The following is a 20,122-nucleotide window of genomic DNA, read 5'->3' as shown; positions in this document are numbered from 1 at the left end:
ATGGAGAAAATCCTGAAAAGTTTGTCCAAGAGTCTGTATGTTAGGAATGAGGGGATGGGGTACCGTGGGTCCCAGTCAACTTGGCGTTGGAATTGAGGTTATAATTCAATATGATTAAATGTGAAGAGTTTGGAATCCAAAAGAGAGATATTTTGTAGTAGTGGAAGAATCTAGAAAAGAATCAAGACTTAGGGCTAATATTTTGGGCTGAATTAAGGAATTACTTGGGTTGTCTTGTGGACTACTGTTTGGGCTGGTAGAGTTAGTAGAGAATTATTGGGCACTAATAAGCTGAATTTCCTTTCTTCTTTTCAAGTTCTTTGAGCTTCTAATAATATACAATAATAATATTAATATTAAAACAATCAAGTAACTAACTTATTTATTATACCTAATTATAATTACTAACTTTTAAATAAAATACTAATCGTAAGATGCTGCGAGATTTATTAAATATAATTTCGTAATATTTAAAAGTTATTGTAAAATGTTCTCGCTTAGTGAGATTAAAGAAATACTTTTCATGAAATGTAACAACAAATACGATTAAGGTAAAAATGATAAAAACGATAGCAATAGCATTACTAATAATAATAATAATATTAACAGTAGTAGTAATAACATTGATAATACTAGTAATAGTGATATTAAGTAAATAATAATAATAATAATAATAATAATTAGGTCTAGTTTGTGCTAAAAATGGTAAAATAACTATTCTTACATTATTAGTGATATTAGAAGCTTAAAGAAATAGTTTGGAAGAAAGAAGGGAAAAAATTGGATGTCAACATAAGCCATGTAACTGTCTTCCTCACTCGAATCATTGTTAGTAGCTTTAAGTACCAGGTACTTTTCCTTCTTTGGTTCTCTCCTTTCAAATATTGGTGGAGTAGCCATGATGATCCTTCCTAGTTGTTAGCTTGATAGGAAGAACCTGCTCTGATACCACTTGTTAGAAACAGTGCGTCCACCAAACTGTATAGAGAATTGGGTTCTCTATGTATTTCCTCTGAAAATACTGATGAACCAAACTGTATAGGGATCTTGTCCTATATCAGTTTGGTACAGTGCTAAGTTTGTGTGAGTCCCAAATAGTAGAGTACCTGGTCCTTTGTGGGGTTCTGTTGTGAATGCTAGTAAAGTTGTATGTAAATAAGGCCAAGGATTTTTACGTGGAAAAATCCGACACAAGGGGATCAAAAAACCACGACCTGCACCTGTAGGTTTTTAACTTCACTAACTTGCAATCTCCCTATTACAAGCCACTTTACAATAACCCTATTGCAAAGACTTCAACTAACTTGTGATGCTCTCATCACAAGCCACTCTATAACTATCCTAGTTACAAAGAATTTGACTAACTTGTGGTATTTCCACCAAAAACTACTTTGTCACACTACGGTTACAAAGACATTGACTAACTTGTGATGTTTCCACCACAAGCCACTTTGTCACACTACGGTTACAAAGGTTTTTATTTATGACTAATCCTAGCCACAACATAAACTCAGGGAGTTTACGAATTTTGGTTTATTCCTAAGACAACGCTTCTAAAAAAGCCGGATAGGAGTTACAATGAAGAACACATAATAAAGACTCAACAATCCTAAGGACTTAAGATATCATCAATCTTGGATCAGGTCCTTGAGGTTGCAACAGCTTTGTTCTTGAGAGAGGTTCTTGAGCACTTGAGAGAATTTTCGTTTTCTATATTTGCAAGTATTGGAACCTGAACTTGTGCCTTGCATAAGGTTTATACTACACAAGACATCCTTAGTGATGTCCAATCTCAATAGGAAGTGACTGATGCACTGTTTACTGCACTATTACAGTCAGTCACTTTCTGCAATTACTTTCTAGTTGTAGTTGACTTGTACTTATGTCAGAGAACTCTAAGGGACTAGGTCCCTGTTGTGTTTCTCTTTGTACAATTGCAATCGGTCACTCAGTGGCGTTCCAGCTATATAGTTGACTTGGACTTTTGTCAGAGAAGTACCACGGGATCAGGTTCCTGATCTGGTTCTTGTGCACACCGCCCAGATTGTCTTGAGTTGAGTAACTTGAATGATGTTTTGTATAGACTCATTGTAGGTACACCTTTATCACATCACTTGAAGTGATGTGAGCACTTTAGTTGGTTAGAGAATGAGTGGGCACTGAAAATAGTGCAGTGCAACAGAATCTTCGTTTTCAGTTATGTCCAATTGACTTTGTACTGCCGTGAGGAACCCATAAGAGTATCAGGTCCTTGTTTGGATTTACCTCCTGAAGCTGTAGCAAGCTCACATTTGGCTGGAATCCGTTAGATGCAGTGTAATCCAAGTGAGTCAGGTTCCCTATCAAGTTCTTGGCATTAAGTTTGTTAGATCATCAAAACACAAGGCAAAGATATTGAAAACCTATCAATCCTATCAATTTCCCCCTTTTTGATGATGACAAACTTAGCATTGAAAACAAGGTGTTAGAGTTCAGAGAACCAGATTGAATAATAGGAGACCACAGGTTCCCCTTGACTTTATGCCCTTACTCACACATGTTTCCCCATATGTCCCCCCTGACTTTTTACTATCATTCTTGGTCTTTTATCTGGTTCCATACAGAAATTTTGTTAGATAATCAAAACATAGCTTAAAAGACCCTAAGCCCATCAGTGTATCTTCCAAACATCTAAAAGAAGTTTTCACTACCTCAAAGACCTCTGTCTTTTGTCGCCTAGGGACCACAAGGAAGTCTCCATCTAGAAAGATACTGTCAAAATACAAGGAGCAAGTCCATGAGGAGCGGGATTATTTTGAAGTTGTTGCTGACAAAGAAATCGGTAGTGCTTTCCCATCACGTATGAAGAGGAAATCTATTTTGTCGATATCCATAGATGGTCCGCTGAAGGTGCAAAGGAGAACCATTATTTACACTTGCCAGCCTCATAAAGAAGCAAAGAAAGAGAAAGAAGCCATGTTGACTATCCAAGGAAGTCAAAGAGAAAAGTCAGACTTTGTGAAAACATCCTATCACATAACTGTGGAAGATAGCCCATGCCTTAACGTCAATGATGAAGTACATGAGGCTCATCCTCAACTAAAAGATGGCGGGCAATCAACTATGGATGAGCTTAAGGAACTCAATTTAGGTACTTCGAAAGATCCACGCCTCACCTTCATTAGTGCACTGCTTACGCCTCAAGAGGAGGAGGAATACTCCAAGTTGTTGACTGAGTACAAAGATGTCTTCGCTTGGTCGTATAGAGAAATGCCTAGTCTTAGCCCTAAGGTAGTTGTTCATCATTTAGGGATCAAAAGTGGAGCACCCTGTGAAGTAGTCACAACTCATGTTTTGACCCGAGCTTGTATCACAAATTGAAGTCGAAGTCAACAAGCTCATCGAGGTGGTTATTCGAGAGGTGAAGTACCCATCATGGATATCAAATATTGTACCTATCAAGAAAAAGAATGGTCAAATACGCATTTGTGCTGACTTTCGAGACCTAAACAAGGCATGCCCAAAAGATGACTTCCCGCTACCAATTATTGAACTCATGGTTGATGCTACAACAGGGCATGAAGCTATGTCATTCATGGATGGGTCCTCTGGATACAATCAAATCAGAATGTCTCCAAAAGATGAAGAGTGTACTGCTTTCCGAACTCCAAAAGGGATATATTGCTACAAAGTGTTGCCCTTCGATCTGAAGAATGCTGGTGCAACCTATCAACGCGCGATGCAAAACATATTTGATGACATGCTTCATAAGAGGGTTGAATGCTACGTCGATGACTTAGTGGTAAAGACGAAGAGTAGGCGTTACCACCTTGAAGACCTTCAAATTATTTTTGAAAGGTTAAGAAAATTCGACCTGAAGATGAATCCATTCAAGTGTGCATTTGGAGTTACCTCAGGAAAGTTTCTTGGCTTCATTGTGCTTCATCGTGGAATTGAAGTTGATCCTGCAAAGATTGATGCCATTCAGAAAATGCCCAAGCCAAAGAACTTGAGGGATCTTCTAAGTCTCCAAGGAAGCTTAGCATTCATCCGAAGGTTCATCTCTAATCTAGCCAGACGGTGTCAACCCTTCAATCATCTATTGAGGAAGGATATCCCTTTTTATTGGGATCAGTCATGTTAAAATGCTTTTGAAAGCATCAAAACATACTTGCTGAATCCACCTATGTTAGGGGCGCCAATACTTAGGAAGCCATTGATACTCTACATCGCGGCACAGGAACATTCACTTGGAACACTACTTGCTCAAGAGAATGAGGAAGTAAAGCAACAAGCCTTGTACTACCTTAGTCAAACTTTGATACGAGCTGAGTTGAACTATACGCCTGTTGAGAAAATATGCTTAGCGTTACTCTAAGCAATAAAGAAGCTAAGGCATTATTTTGAAGCATACACCATCAAACTCATCTCTCGAGCAGATCCCATGAAGCTTGTGATGAATCGACCTGTTCTTTCTGGACGCCTAGCAAGATGGTCCATATTGTTTAACCAATATGAGATCACATACAAACCTCAAAAAGCTGTGAAAGGACAAGCACTAGCCAATTTTCTAGCTGATCACCCTCTCCTAACAGAATGGGAGCTTTCAGATGAGTTTCCAGATGAAGACGTTTTGTTCATCGAAGAATTTCCACCATGGACAATGTTCTTTGATGGATCTGCACGTCATAATGGTGTGGGGGCAGGTGTTGTGTTGATCTATCCAGAAAGACAAGTCTTGCCATTCTCCTTTGTTTTAGGTGAAACATGCTCCAACAATGCTACAGAGTACCAAGCTTTGATTGTCGGTCTCGAAATGGCATTAGAAATGAAGATTCTATAGTTGGAGATCTACGGTGACTCTAAGATGATCATCAACCAACTTTTGGGGAGTTATGAGGTAAAGAAGGAAGATCTATTATCATACCATGAATACGCTTCTGGTTTACTTGAAAAATTCAACCGAGTGTTCTTAAACCACGTCCCAAGAGAAGAAAATCGCAAGGCTGATGCTTTGGCTAACTTGGCCACAACGATAACACTTGGAGAGAATGAGTCAACAAAGGTATATGTGTGTCATCGATGGGTTATTCCTAGACTTCTGGATCTTCAAGTAAACTAAAGCCATCATGCGTCTGTTTGAGTGATTGAAGAAGTAGATTAGAAGAAACCACTAATAGAGTACCTTGAACATGGAAAGTTACCTGAAGATCCGCGACAAAGAATAGACATCAAACGAAGAGCACCACGATTCATCTTTTATATGGGGACATTGTTTCGCCGCTCTTTTGAAGGACTATTCTTGCGATGTCTTGACAAAGAAGAAGCCCGCCAAGCGATGGAGGAAGCACATTTTGGCTCATGTGGAGCACACCAATCTGGTCCCAAGCTCCATTTTCGCATCAAGAGGATGGGCTACTACTGGGCGACAATGGTGAAGGATTGCATGGATCATGCAAAAAGATGTTAAGCGTGTCAATTTCATGCTAGCTACATCCACCAACCTCCAGAGCCTCTTCACCTAACTATATCTCCATGGCTTTTTGATGCATGGGGACTTGACGTTGTTGGACCACTTCCAAAGTCATCAAAGGGATAGATGTACATATTGGCCGCTACGGACTACTCCTCTAAATGGGTGGAAGCTGTTCCACTCAAGGAGGTGAAAAAGGAAACTGTTATCGATTTTATCAAGTCATATATAATTTTTAGGTACGGCATACCAAGATACATAATCACTAATAATGGAACGCCATTTGACAACAAGCTCGTGAAGAGTCTATGCGAGAAGTTCAGTTTCAAACAACATAAGTTTTCAATGTATAATGCACATGCCAACGGCCTTGCTGAAGCTTTTAATAAGATGCTTGGTAACCTTTTGAAGAAAGTTATTGCAAAGAACAAGAGAGACTGGCATGAGAGAATTGGTGAAGCTTTGTGGGCATACTGATAACTAGGGATTTTGATGCATTTCATGCTCCTTCTTGCTTATGCTTTGATTATAAATTCATACAAAATAGTCCCAAAAGGCTCATAAGTTGTGCTTGATTGCAGGTTTGATCAACAAAGTGACGAGTTGTCAAAGATCGGCTCAAAAGGAGTGAAACTGGCACAAGTACCAAAGACAAGACAAAACTCAGGAGAAATAGGCCTAGTGCGGCCGCACTAGACTTTGTGCGGTCCGCACTTGGGAGATTCAGAGAGTTGGATTTTCAAGCATTAAAGCAATGCGGCCGCAGTAGATAGTGTGTGGCCCACACTTAAGGCACCGTGGCCGCACTACCATTCTGTGCGGTCCGTAGAACCAAAGTTCAGAGAGATGCCAAGTTCTGAAGATCAAGCATGTGCGCTCCGTGGTCATGTTTGTACGGACCGCACTAGATGCCTCCGCGGCCGCAGTCCATTCTGTGCGGTCCGCGGAGCCTGGGTTCAGAGAGTTGAATTTGCAGAGTCAAGAGCCTAGTGCGGCCGCACACCATTTTGTGCGGTCCGCACTGACCCCGCAGGGGCATTTTTGTCCAATTTTTCCAGCTTAGTATAAAAAGAACTTTTTTCCATTTTTAGGGCATCAAATATTATTAGACGTTAGTTGCGCTCGTGAGAAGACTTTTCATAGCCATTTTGGGCATTTTTACTTATTTTTTATCATTGAATTTTGTATTTACCTTAGCAGTTAATTAATATGTCTTTATCTTCATCTATTTCCCTGTTTTTCTCTTCAAGCATGAGTAGCTAGACCCATTAGCTAGGGTTGTGGCTCAACCCTAGTGTGGGTAATTGATGGGTGTTGTGATTTAAGGTTAGATTGACTATGGGTGTTTGTTATTTGGGTCAATTTCATGGTTTAATCTATGAATTAGTGGTTGCAAACACTAGTTTGTGCTAAGTTGACTTGGGTTCTTCTTGAGAAAGAGAGACTAAGTCTCCAAAATTGACCTAACAAGGAATTGGGATGTACTCAAGAGAATTGATAGTCCCAATTAAAGGGTTAAACCTCGAGAGAGTAATACCCGACTTGAACCCTAGTTGCATGAGCAAATTTGCCTACCCTATTGGTCTTGAAAAAGTCAATTGGGCAAAATCACTCTCTCTACCGAGAGGTGTGAGAGTGGGTAAAATTGTGCAACGGTTATAACATATTCCCCAATCATGTCAATCGTGCCTTAGGTTCAATTATCCGTCAATTGGCCACCTAGGAGGATGCCACTACCCTAGTGCCTTTTAAACTATTAGATACAACTTGTAGCAATTTACTCGTACTTAATTTAGTAGCAATTGTAATTTGTAGTTTGATAATAGTAGAATATAAATAAAACCCAAAAATGATTAGGAGTGATATTTGAAACAAATATGCAATTCCAACCTAAATAGATACTCGGCTCCATTCCTAGCTCTCTGTGGAAATCGATCCCGACCCACAAATCGGGTAAAAGCTATTGTGACCCTCTCTTCCTACTTTTTAGTAGTGTGGTGGCTGCGATCAACTTTTTGGCGTCGTTGTCGGGGAGATAACAGTTTTGGTTATCTATTTAGTTAGTTTTGTGTATTGTTCTTCTTTCCTTCTTTGTTACTTACTTGTTCGTGTCACTACTCAGGTACCAACATGGCTTTAAACAACGCTAATGACCCTCTTGGAAACGTGATAGCGGGGAGGAGGTAGATGATCTCGAGCAAGATGAGGTGCCTCTTGCACCTCAAGGATAACGTAGATGCCGCAATGCCAATGGGAATCCAAATGACAATATTCTAGACCCTCCTCCGCCACCTCCAAGAGTGGCTCCCAGAGTACTTCCGAACCAGGGTTATGCAAGTGTTATTGTCCCACCTAGAATCCGGGCGGGCAACTTTCAGATAACCAATGTAATGTTGACCTTACTTGAGCAGCGTGGGTACTTCACGGGCGCTTCAAATCAAAATGCCTTCAAACATCTCAAGGGGTTCGTAGATATATGTTGGGGGAGAAAGTAGACGAATATATCCGAGGATGCGCTGAGATTGAGACTTTTCCTGTTCTCACTTCGGGGGAAGGCATTAGACTGGCTCGATAGACTCCCCAACCATTCCATCACAACTTGGGATGAGTTGGCGGATAAGTTCATTGCAAAATTCTTCTCTCCTAGTCATATGGCGGCACTTCGAGATGAAATATTAGCTTTCAAGCAAGAGCCAACAGAACCTTTGCATGAGATTTGGGAGCGGTATAGAACGATGGTAAAGGAGTGCCCAAATAATGATATGACCGAAGCCATGATCCAACAAACCTTCTACCGGGGCATAAATACTACAAATCAATGCATTGTTAACCAATTGGCCGGGAGAAATTTTATGAAGCTTTCTTATGATGAGGCATGTGATGTACTTGATGAAATGGCGGACACTTCTTCAGCATGGCAGAGTAGAGCAAATGTGCCTTAAGGTGACCCTACGTTTATCCATTTGCACAAGGAATTACTCGATCACGGGCAAGCGATAGCTGAGCTTACTACTACTATGAACTAGTTAGCTAAGGCGCAGTTGCAACAAGTTCAGAATCCTCGCCAAGTGAATGCCATAGAGGGTGTTAGTATGCTTGTCAACAAGAGAAGGAAAAGGAGGCAACAAAATCAAGGGAATTCTGAGCAATGTGATGATATATGTGATGGTTATGATGATCAAAGTAAAGAGGTACAATATGTCAACAACTATCAAGGCAATAGAGGTAACTCTTCAAACCAACAATGGCGACCCCAAGGAAATTGGGGCAATCAACAACAAGGTGGTGGTAATTGGAACAACAACAACCAAAACAACAATTGGGTAATCAAAACAACAACCAAAGCAATTGGAATGGAAATAACAACAATTGGGGCAACAATAACAATCAAGGTAGGTGGAACAACAATGGAATCCAAGGCAACCGGGGGCAAGACTTTCAAAGGCCCTCAATTTACCAACAACCGAACAATCCACCCCTTTCACTTCTCAAGGTCCTAGTTCTTATGGTAATGATATGAGTAGAATTGAAATGATGTTCAAGCAGATAATGAAGAGGAATGCGGATTTTAATGCACAGTTAGCTTCTCACAACACCTCTATCCGAAACTTGGAGGTGCAATTAAGCCAAATATCTCAGTCATTGAATACTCACCCGAAGGGTGCTCTACCAAGTGATATGGTAGTGAACCCAAAGGGTGGGAACAATCATGTTATGGCGGTCACAACAAGAAGTGGGAGAGGCGGTAATGTGAATGCCTCTAAGCAAAAGCAAGTCGTAGATGATGATGTTGAGTTGCAAGATGACGAAGTCCCTTTGGTGGTTGAAGATGTGGTTGATGAAAATGTGAACAATGAAGTGAGGATTGATATTCAAGAAGGCGAGGTGGAAACCCAAAATGATGTGAACCCGTCTAGGGAACACATAATTAACATGCCGGAGCCGGTTGTGCCAAAAGCCAAGGCTCCTTTTGCCAAGGCCACCTCCACCTTATCCTCAAAGGCTCGCGAAGTAGAAAAATGATAATTAGTTTAAAAGTTCATTGACATGATGAAGAGCTTATCTATTAATATGCCTTTGGTGGAGGCACTTGAACAAATACCGGGTTATGCAAAATTCATGAAAGACTTGTTTACAAATAAGCATTCTATGGATTGTGAAACTATAAAGATGACTCACCAAGTTAGTACTATAGTGCGTTCAATGGCCCCGAATCTTGAAGATCCCGGTGCTTTCACCATTCCTTGCACCATTGGGAGTGCGGATTTTGCCAAGGCTCTATGTGACTTGGGAGCTAGTATAAATTTAATGCCCTACTCGGTTTTCAAAACTTTGGGTATCGGGAAACCTAGGACAACCTCAATGAGACTTCAAATGGCGGATCAATCGATGAAGCGACCTTTGGGCATTATTGATGTCGTGCTTGTCTGAGTGGACAATTTCATATTGCCGGCCGACTTTGTGATTCTGGATTGTGAGTTGGACTATGAGGTTCCTATTATCTTAGGAAGGCCTTTCCTTGCAATGGGGAAGGCATTGGTTGATGTTGAAGCGGGTGAACTCACTTACCGAGTGGGAGATGAAAAGGTCTTTTTCCATGTTTGCAAGTCAATGAAGCAACCCAATAGCACCGAGGTGTGCTTATTTGTAGACCTTGTTACAGCCGTGATTGTGGATGATACCAGTGCTATGATCAATGTGGAGGATCCTTTTGAGGCTGTGCTATTAAATCTTGATGTCAATGAGGATGCAAGTAGAGTGGAGTGCGTGAACGCCTTACATGGAATGGGCTCTTACTCTTATGAGCCTAGAAAATTGTCTTTGGATCTTGAAAACCGGAAAACTCTACCAACAAAACCATCAATTGAGGAGCCACCAGTGTTGGAGTTGAAACCACTTCCTCCACACCTCAGGTATGAATTCTTGGGCTCAAACTCTACTTTACCAGTTATTCTTTCTTCTTGCCTTACTAACATGCAGGTTGAGGCCACTTTGGCGGTGCTTCAAAAGCGAAAAAGGGCAATTGGATGGACTCTAGCTGACATTCGGGGAATAAGTCCCGCATTTTGTATGCACAAAATTATCTTGGAGGATGATGCAAAGCCTTCCTTGGAGCATCAAAGAAGATTGAACGAGGCTATGCAAGAAGTGGTGAAGAAAGAAGTGATCAAATGGTTGGATGTCGGGGTTGTGTACCCCATTTCTGATAGCTCATGGACTTCTCTGGTGCAATGTGTACCGAAGAAGGGTGGTATGACTGTGGTGACCAGTGACAATAATGAACTTATTCCTACTCGGACAGTCACAGGTTGGAGGGTTTGCATGGACTACTAGAAGCTAAACAAGGTGACCCGAAAGGACCATTTCCAATTGCCATTCCTTGACTAAATGCTTGATCGTCTTGCGGGGCGTGTTTTTTATTGCTTTTTGGATGGATACTCGGGGTATAATCAAATCTTGATTGATCCGGAAGATCAGGAAAAGACCACATTCATTTGTCCGTATGGCACATTTGCTTTCTCTAGGATGTCGTTCGGGTTGTGTAATGCTCTGGCGACATTCCAAAGATGCATGATGGTTATTTTTACCGACATGGTGGAAGATATATTGGAGGTCTTCATGGATGATTTCAGTGTGGTTGGTAATTCCTTTGAAGAATGTTTGAGAAATTTGGATAGAGTATTGGCCCGATGTGAAGACACAAACCTCGTACTCAATTAGGAAAAATGCCATTTCATGGTTAAAGAGGGTATAGTGTTAGGTCACAAAATTTCAAAGCATGGAATTGAAGTTGACAAAGCCAAGATAGAGGTGATTTCAAGGCTTCCTCCCTCCATTTTCGTCAAAGGGGTGAGGAGTTTTCTTGGGCACGCAGGTTTTTACCAGAGATTTATAAAAGATTTTTCAAAAGTGGTACACCCCTTGTGCAAGTTGCTAGAAAAGGATGCAAAGTTCGTGTTCGATGAGGGATGTATGCAAGCATTCGAGCTTCTCAAGCTTAAGTTGACCACTACCCCTATCATTACCGCACCAAATTGGAGCTTGCCTTTCGAGCTCATGTGTGACGCAAGTGACATTGCGGTTGGGGCTGTTTTGGGTCAAATGGTTAATAAGATATTTCATCTGATGTATTACGCAAGCAAGACCATGAATGAGGCTCAAAGGAACTATACAGTCACCGAGAAAGAGTTGTTGGCTATAGTGTTTGCTATGGAAAAGTTTCGACCATATCTTATGGGGGCCAAGGTTATAGTGCACACCGATCATGCCGCCCTTAGGTACTTGATGACAAAGAAATACTCCAAGGCAAGATTGATGCTATGGGTGTTACTACTTCAAGAGTTTGATCTAGAAATTATGGACCGAAAAGGTAGTGAGAACCAAGTGGCGGACCACTTGTCCCGTTTGGAGGAGGAGGGGAGGCTTTGTGATGGCCTTGAGATCAATGATTCATTTTCCGATGAACAACTCCTTGCGGTGTCAATGAATGATATGCCATGGTTTGCTGATGTTGCCAATTACCTTGTGACTGGAGTAATCCCATGTGAGCTCTCTTCTAACCAAAGGAAGAAGCTCAAGCAGGATAGTTTGGATTTCTATTGGGATGATCCATACCTGTTCAAGATTTGCACGGATGGTGTGATTCGGAGATGTGTCCCGGAGGAAGAACAATTGAGTATATTAAAGGCTTTCCATTCTTCACCCTATGGTGGCCATCACGGTGGGTGAGAACCGCCTCGAAAGTTCTTAGTTGTGGATTCTATTGGCCAACTTTGTTCAAAGATGCGGGTGATTTTGTGAAGAGGTGCGATGATTGACAAAGAGCGGGTGGAATTTTAAAAAGGGATGAGATGCCCCTCAATACCATTCTTGAAGTGGATATCTTTGATGTTTGGGACATCGATTTCATGGGTCCATTTGTTAGCTTTTGTGGGAACACTTACATTCTTGTGGCAGTTGATTATGTCTCAAAGTGGGTTGAAGACGTGGCTTTGCCTAATAATGAAGCCCGGAGTGTTGTTGCATTTCTTAAAAAGAGCATTTTCACAAGGTTTGGCACTCCTCGTGCAATTATTAGTGATGGGGGGTCTCACTTTTGCAATAAAGCTTTTGACACGTTGCTTTCCAAGTACAATGTCAATCATAAGGTTTTGACCCCTTATCATCCTCAAGCTAGTGGTCAAGTGAAAGTCTCCAACAGGGAAATCAAGAGTATCTTGTCAAAGACGATCAATGCACATAGGACCGATTGGTCGAAGAAGTTGGATGACGCTCTATAGGCTTATCGGACGGCTTACAAAACTCCGATTGGGATGTCTCCGTATCGGTTGGTGTTTGGGAAAGCATGCCATCTTCCGGTTGAGTTAGAGCACAAGGCCATGTGGGCTTTGAGGAAGTTGAATCTTGAATGGGATGTTGCAGTCAATCTTCGTGTACAGCAGCTCAATGAACTCAATGAATTTAGATTCCATGCCTACTCCAGTTCATCCTTGTATAAGGACAAAATGAAGTACCTTCATGACAAATATGCTCGTGGAAAGGAGTTCAACATAGGTGATTTGGTTCTCTTGTTCAACTCCCGGTTACGTCTGTTTCCGGGGAAGCTCAAATCCAAATGGAGTGGACCGTTTGAAGTTGTGTTTGTGACCCCTTTTGGTGCTCTTGATTTGAAAAATAAAAATGGTGAAGTCTTTAGAGTTAATGGGCACCGGGTCAAGCATTATCTTGGAAAGTTTGATGATAGCCACGTGGTGGCGCTCCTTCATCTCAAGTGATGTGGTGGTAACATGCGTCGTGCCGCGACGTTAAATCAGGCGCTTCTTGGGAGGCAACCCATGTGTTTTTCTTCTTGTCGTTTTCTTTGATTTTCTTTGTAGTATAGGATTGATTTTTCGGCTAATTGGTTGTGAGATGTTGCAGGGTTATGTTGATGCAGTGTAAGGCATGATGGACAAATGTGCAGGTCTCTCAAGTTTCCAGTATGGCCGTAGTACATTCTATGTTGACCGCACTGGCGTGGGTATGATGAAGCTTCTCTAAAGTTTGCCACCGCTGCCGCACTACATTTTTGCGGTCCGCGGTGGACCTCTGCTGCCGCAGTCCATTTTGTGCAGACTGCAGAAGGTTGCCTTCTCAAACTTGTGCTAAACAAGGCAGTGCGGACCGCGGTCCATTTTGTGCAGTCCGCACTGGTAGGTGAGGCTAGGCCCCAGGGGATTTTCTATAAGTAGACCCTGAGGACCCCCCGTTACCCTTTTTGCAAATTTGAAACCTCTGAGAAATTATACACTGATCATCTTCTCACTTGCACGTAATTACTTGTTGAAACTCATTTGATTTAATTCACCTCACAATCTGGTACTTTAATCTTCCTCTTTACTTGTTTAATTTTGTCACTTGCATTTAATTTTCATTTTTTCTTATTTTTTATTTCTTCCTTCTCCCGTAATGTCTTAATTTGTTAGGTTAGGGTAGTTAGATTTTTGATTCTTATCTACTTAGTTAATGTACTGGACTGGGTAAATATGCAGGGGCATAAATTAGGGACAAATTTGGACTTAACAGCAAAATATGATGAACCCTAACTCAATGCCAAGTCTGGGCACGTAGTGCAGACCGTGGACGTTTCTGTGCGGTCTACGGAGTCCTAGTGCGGTCCGCAGTGCCATTTTGTGCGGACCGCACTGATGAACTTCTGAAAGATAACTCTTAGGCAGTGCGGTCGTACTAGACTTTGTGCGGTCCGCACTGGCCTAGTGTAGCCGCGGTACCATTTTATGCGGGATGCACTACTCAGATTCAGAGGATAGGTAGTCTGAACCCCATCCCAGTGCGGACAACAGTAGTTTTTGTACGGACCGCACTGGCCCCTGTGTGGTCGCACTCCATTTTGTGCAGTCCGCACTGCGCAATTTCTGCAACCTGTCTACAACAATGGAAGTCTGTTCTGAAATTCTTTCTGAACCAAGTTTCTCACTGCTTCTGTTGATACTAACAATGTTATATGATTGTGTGTGCAGACCATGGCTAAACAAAGAAGAAAAGGCTCAAAACAACCTGGAAAAGGTGAATCTTCCTGGGGTGGAAAATAAAAAATAGTCAAACTCACTCCCCAAGCTAGGAAAAACATCAAGAACATGAGAAAGGCCATAAAAGCGGCTGACAGAGACATTGACATGTCGGAGAGTGAGTACGAGCCCTCTCGGGAGATCTCTTCGGACTCAATCCAAAAATACATCCCGTATTTGGACAGGGCCAGACATAGAGACACCCCTCCCTCATCACCCACTGCCCAAGCACCAGGGCATGTTTCTACTGAGTCGTCTGAGGGCTCAGCAGCCGGCAGTGGTGAATACTCCACCTCCGCCCACAACTTCATTATCTAGGGAGGGTGCAGGCAGAGGTGAGGAGAAGGTACAGGGGGATGAGGAGGTAGCTGAGGGTGGTGAGCCTCATGTTGGAGGCATTTCCTGAACTAGAAAGCCCGATGTTTGAGAGGATAGGTTTGTGAGCCAGGTGGCATACCATAAGTTTAGGGAGTGGTGGCCGGTGAGGAAGTTGATACCGTAGCGGAGTTTCATTGACACAGATCTACTACCCCACAACCCCAATGTGCAGAGACAGTTCAGAACTAGAGTGGGTTGGGAGCACTTCTTAGATAACTGTATGGACGCCAACAAGCATTTGGTCAAAGAGTTTTATTGTAATGTAGCCCACATCAAAAAGGGCTCCAAAGTGACCAAAGTTCGTAATCTGAAAGTTTTGTTCGATGGGAAGTCAATTAATGAATATCTGGGCTTCGATGAGGAAGATGAGACTCTATATATGGCGAAAATGGAGATGGGAGAGGAGGTCCATCCATGGTTAGCTCAGTACCTGGAAATCCCAGGTACCATTCCTGATTGGTTAACAGTTGGGGTCAGAATATTGCGGATGACCCTAAACTTTGAGGCGAGGGGTTGGGAGACATTTGTTTGCAGCCGGCTGGACCCGACCATTCATGACCAGACCCTTCCTCTCCACCGGGCTGTTTTAGTTGCTTCCATTATGGCGGGGTACCCCATCAATGTGGGGAATGTGATGTCCAAAGTTATCACCATTGTGGGAGTAGAGCATGACCGGAACTACCCTTTCCCTAGATTCCTCACTAAGTACTTCATAGATCTAGAGGTGAGCCTAGGCCATATGACATCAAGGTCAAGGCGACAACCCCGTTCTCCTGGTATAGCTTGAAGGGGAATGACAACCCCAAGGACAAGAACTACAAAGCCCCTGCTTCTTCCCCAACTGGGAAGTCTGAAGAGCCAGTTGTGGTAGAGGTCCCTACTGAGCCTACCTCCATTTCTGCTGACATGCCTCCCGGACCCTCCACATCTTCAGCCATTCCTCCTGGCCCTTCCACATCAGCAGGCCCGGAGATCCCATCTACCTGGACCCATCCCATCACTGCCCACCGACTGAGCCAGGCCCTGCTGAGTATAAACAACTAGATGCAGACTGCCTCATCCAAGTTGTCCACATTGACTACCATGGTAGAGGCTCAGTCGGCTCCTCCAGCCCCTCAGGTGCCCTAGTCGATAGAGGATGCTTTGAAAGAGATACTTGAGAACTAGAAGAAAAGGCGACACTGACCAAGGCAGTTGATTCACACAGCAAAGATCTCAAGGAGCTTGCTCGGGAGCACAAGAAACTTAGAAAGACACGGGCCTCTAAGGAGTCCGTGAAGGAGCTACGGGCAGATGTAGATAGACTGAAGGCAAACTAGCTGCCTTTGGACCTGTTACTTGATGATCCAGTCCCAGCAGCTCATCCACAGCTGGAGCAGACCTAGAGGCCTCCGAAGAGGAGGAAGATCCCTAGAGCAGATGATGTCATCATCCAGTTGGCGGACCCACCGGAGGCTTCCTCCAGTCAGCCACAGGATGTACCAGTTCCACAGCCTGTCGAGGTCCAGGCCCAGGTCCCAGTAGCAGTAGAGCAGACCACCGGGAACCAGTCTAAAGTTCCCGAGCACAGAGGACCCAGGGACCACCCATGATCCTATGCAGAAAGACACGGCTTAGGGAGCCTTCTATATCCTTTTTCTATTGTTTTTGGTGCTTATTTAGACTAGTTGGTATTGGGGACAATGTTAGCTCTTATTTGAGGGGGTTAGCCCTACACATTTATGGATGACCGTATATATTGATATCTTTATGCTTTCTTGATTTTTCATTTGGTCTGTATATAATTTGATATTTAGTTACTTTTATCGTATTTTTTTATCTTTCCTTGGGTCTGTATATAAAGTTACATCATATTGTCTATATTCATCCCCCCGTTGTATATTCAACCTCCCTATTATATATATTCATTCTATTTTTCGTAAATGTTTTTCATTTTTAGCTTCTTATTTATGTTCATAGCTTTTTATTTTGTTTTGGACGTTTTTAATAAGCCTTTGATTTTCTTAATGCCACAGTTCTTTCCAAAGGTGGAGTGTTGTGTGAACCGGGTGGCTCTTCCCAATGGTGGATGGTGTGACAACCTTCTTAAAGGTTTGAGTCCGTTTTTGTTTTTGTTTTTAGTAGTTTATAGCTAAGGGTACCTCAAGCAAAGCTTCACTTGGGCCTAACACATTTGCCTTTGATCCCATGGTCAAAGACAAAATGTTGTTTAGGATGGTAAAAGTCGTGACCTTGAGACTCTTGTGTTGACCGATAATCATCAAGTTATTTTTCAGGACCATTGTGTGCTCAAATCATATATAAGGTTGTTGTGGCCCCCAACTCTATGTCTTTAGCAATCCTTTAGCTTGTGTGGTGAGAAATTAAATTGCAAATCCAAGTCCCGAGCCATTGGTCTAGAACTTGTCCCGAATGTTTGTTGAGGCAAAATCCTAAGTGAATTTTGACTCGGGACGTGATTATAGTCTCTCCTTGATCCAAATGATAGTTTGAACAAATTCCATAGCCTACCAATGATATGATCCCTAGTTAACCCTTTTGAACCTTAGACCTTTTTCTTTCAAGAACCATGATACAAGCCTATACCCGTTCTAAAAGATACCCTCTCTTGGCACCCAATCTTTCCTAGAGCACTTGGCAAAAGTATAAGTTTGGGGGGGGGGGGAGAAACGAGGATGACAACAAAGTGGTAAAAGGCACAAAAATGAAGATAAGGAAAGGCAATGAAAAAGAAAGAAAAGCAAAAGACAAAAGGAATGCTCAATGTGAAAAAGAATAAAAAGGGATTCAAGAAAAGCAAAGAATGAAAGGTGTGGAAGGTGAAAAAGGAGAAACGATTTGAATTGCATAAGAAAGAGTGACAACGTGTCTCTTTAACCTCTTAGAAAGAAGTGAGATGACTCAAAGAGTCAAGAAAATGTGTGCCAAATGAATCAAAAGAAGTGCTTAAAGGAAGATGGAACCCACTTAGATCAAAACATTTCCTACCCTGAACCAAAAGCCTTCATAATGACTCCACAAAAGCCCTATATGATCTTGAGTTGAATGAAGCTTACATTAGTGGATACTTAAATAAGGGGCAAGCATATGGTACTTAGAGCTGGACTTGTGACTTTTCCTTGAGAGAGATGAGTGAATTTCCATTAACCTCGGTTTGTGTGCCAATATTCAAAGAGGTGAGGTTTGCTTAGGAAGAGTTGAGGATGTGTGAGTTTTGGTTCCATAATGATCAAAAAAATTGAGAGAGTTCTTTGATGTGTTGAGTCAACTCTTGATGCTCTTGTGTCACACTTGATCTATGGTTTTTCAAAAGTTAAATGTTGTTAATGATTCATTTGTATTGAGGGCAATTGTTAGTCCCAATTGATGCTAGTTGAGGTTACTTTAGGATAGCTGAAAATTCTTGGATTTTCCCTTAAGGGGTGGGTCTTATTTTGTTTGCTTGAGGACAAGCAAAAGCTTAAGTTTGGGGGAGTTGATAACTAGGGATTTTGACGCATTTCATGCTCCTTCTTGCTTATGCTTTGATTATAAATTCATACAAAATAGTCCCAAAAGGCTCATAAGTTGTGGTTGATTGCAGGTTTGATCAACAAAGTGACGAGTTGTCAAAGATTAGCTCAAAAGGAGTGAAACCGGCATAAGTACCCAAGACAAGACAAAACTCAGGAGAAACAGGCCTAGTGCGGCCGCACTACACTTTGTGCGGTCCGCACTACGGAGATTCAGAGAGTTGGATTTTCATGCATTAAAGCAATGCGGCCGCAGTAGATAGTGTGCGGCCCGCACTGAAGGCACCTTGACCGCACTACCATTCTATGCGGTCCGCAGAACCAAAGTTCAGAGAGATGCCAAGTTCTGAAGATCAAGCCTGTGCGGTCCGCGGTCATGTTTGTGCGGACCGCACTAGATGCCTCCGAGGCCGCGGTCCATTCTGGCCGGTCCATGGAGCCTAGGTTCAGAGAGTTGAATTTGCAGAGTCAAGAGACTAGTGCGGCCGCACACCATTTTGTGCGGCCCGCACTGACCCCGCAGGGGCATCTTTGTCCAATTTTTCCGTCTTAGTATAAATAGAACCTTTTTCTATTTTTAGGGCATCAAATATTATCAAACGTTAGTTGCGCTCGTGAGAAGACTTTTCTTAGCCATTTTGGGCATTTTTACTAAGTTTTTATCATTGAATCTTTGTATTTACCTTAGCAATTAATTAATATGTCTTTATCTTCATCTATTTCCCTATTTTTCTCTTCAAGAATGAGTAGCTAGACCCATTAGCTAGGGTTGTAGCTCAACCCTAGTGTGGGTAATTGATGGGTATTGTGATTTAAGGTTAGATTAACTATGGGTGTTTGTTATTTGGGTCAATTTCATGGTTTAATCTATGAATTAGTGGTTGCAAATACTAGTTTTGCTAAGTTGACTTGGGTTCTTCTTCAGAAAGAGAACCTAAGTCTCCGAAATTGACCCAACAAGGAATTGGGATGGACTCAAGAGAATTTATAGTCCCAATTAAAGGGTTAAACCTCGAGAGAGTAATACCCGACTTGAACCCCAGTTGCATGAGCAAATTTGCCTACCCTATTGGTCTTGAGAAAGTCAATTGGGCAAAATTACTCTCTCTACCGAGAGGTGTGAGAGTGGGTAAAATTGTGCAACGGTTATAGCATATTCCCCAATCATGTCAATCGTGCCTTAGGTTCAATTATCCGTCAATTGGCCACCTAGGAGGATGCCACTACCCTAGTGCCTTTTAAACTATTAGATACAACTTGTAGCAATTTACTCGTACTTAATTTAGTAGTAATTGTAATTTGTAGTTTGATAATAGTAGAATATAAAGAAAACCCAAAAATGATTAGAAGTGATATTTGGAACAAATACGCAATTCCAACCTAAATAGATACTCGACTTCATTCCTAGCTCTCTGTGGAAATCGATCTCGACCCACAAATGGGGTAAAAGCTATTGCGACCCTATCTTCCTACTTTTTAGTAGTGTGGAGTAGGTTGCGATCACATATCGAACAACCTTCAGAACTGCTACACAAGCAACTCCTTACTTTTTAGTGTATGGCGTAAAAGCAGTCCTGCCGTTGGAGGAACAAATTCCATCATTGTGGATAGCAATCCAAGAAGGACTCACGTCCGAAGAGAATGCTCAACTTCGCCTAGCAGAGTTAGAGGCACTGGATGAGAAAAGATTGGAAGCGCAACAAAAATTGGAA

The sequence above is a fragment of the Nicotiana tabacum genome, chromosome 8 (genome assembly GCF_000715075.1).
Source record: "Nicotiana tabacum cultivar K326 chromosome 8, ASM71507v2, whole genome shotgun sequence".
NCBI classification, from domain to species: Eukaryota; Viridiplantae; Streptophyta; class Magnoliopsida; order Solanales; family Solanaceae; genus Nicotiana; species Nicotiana tabacum.
This window is presented reverse-complemented; position numbering follows the sequence as displayed.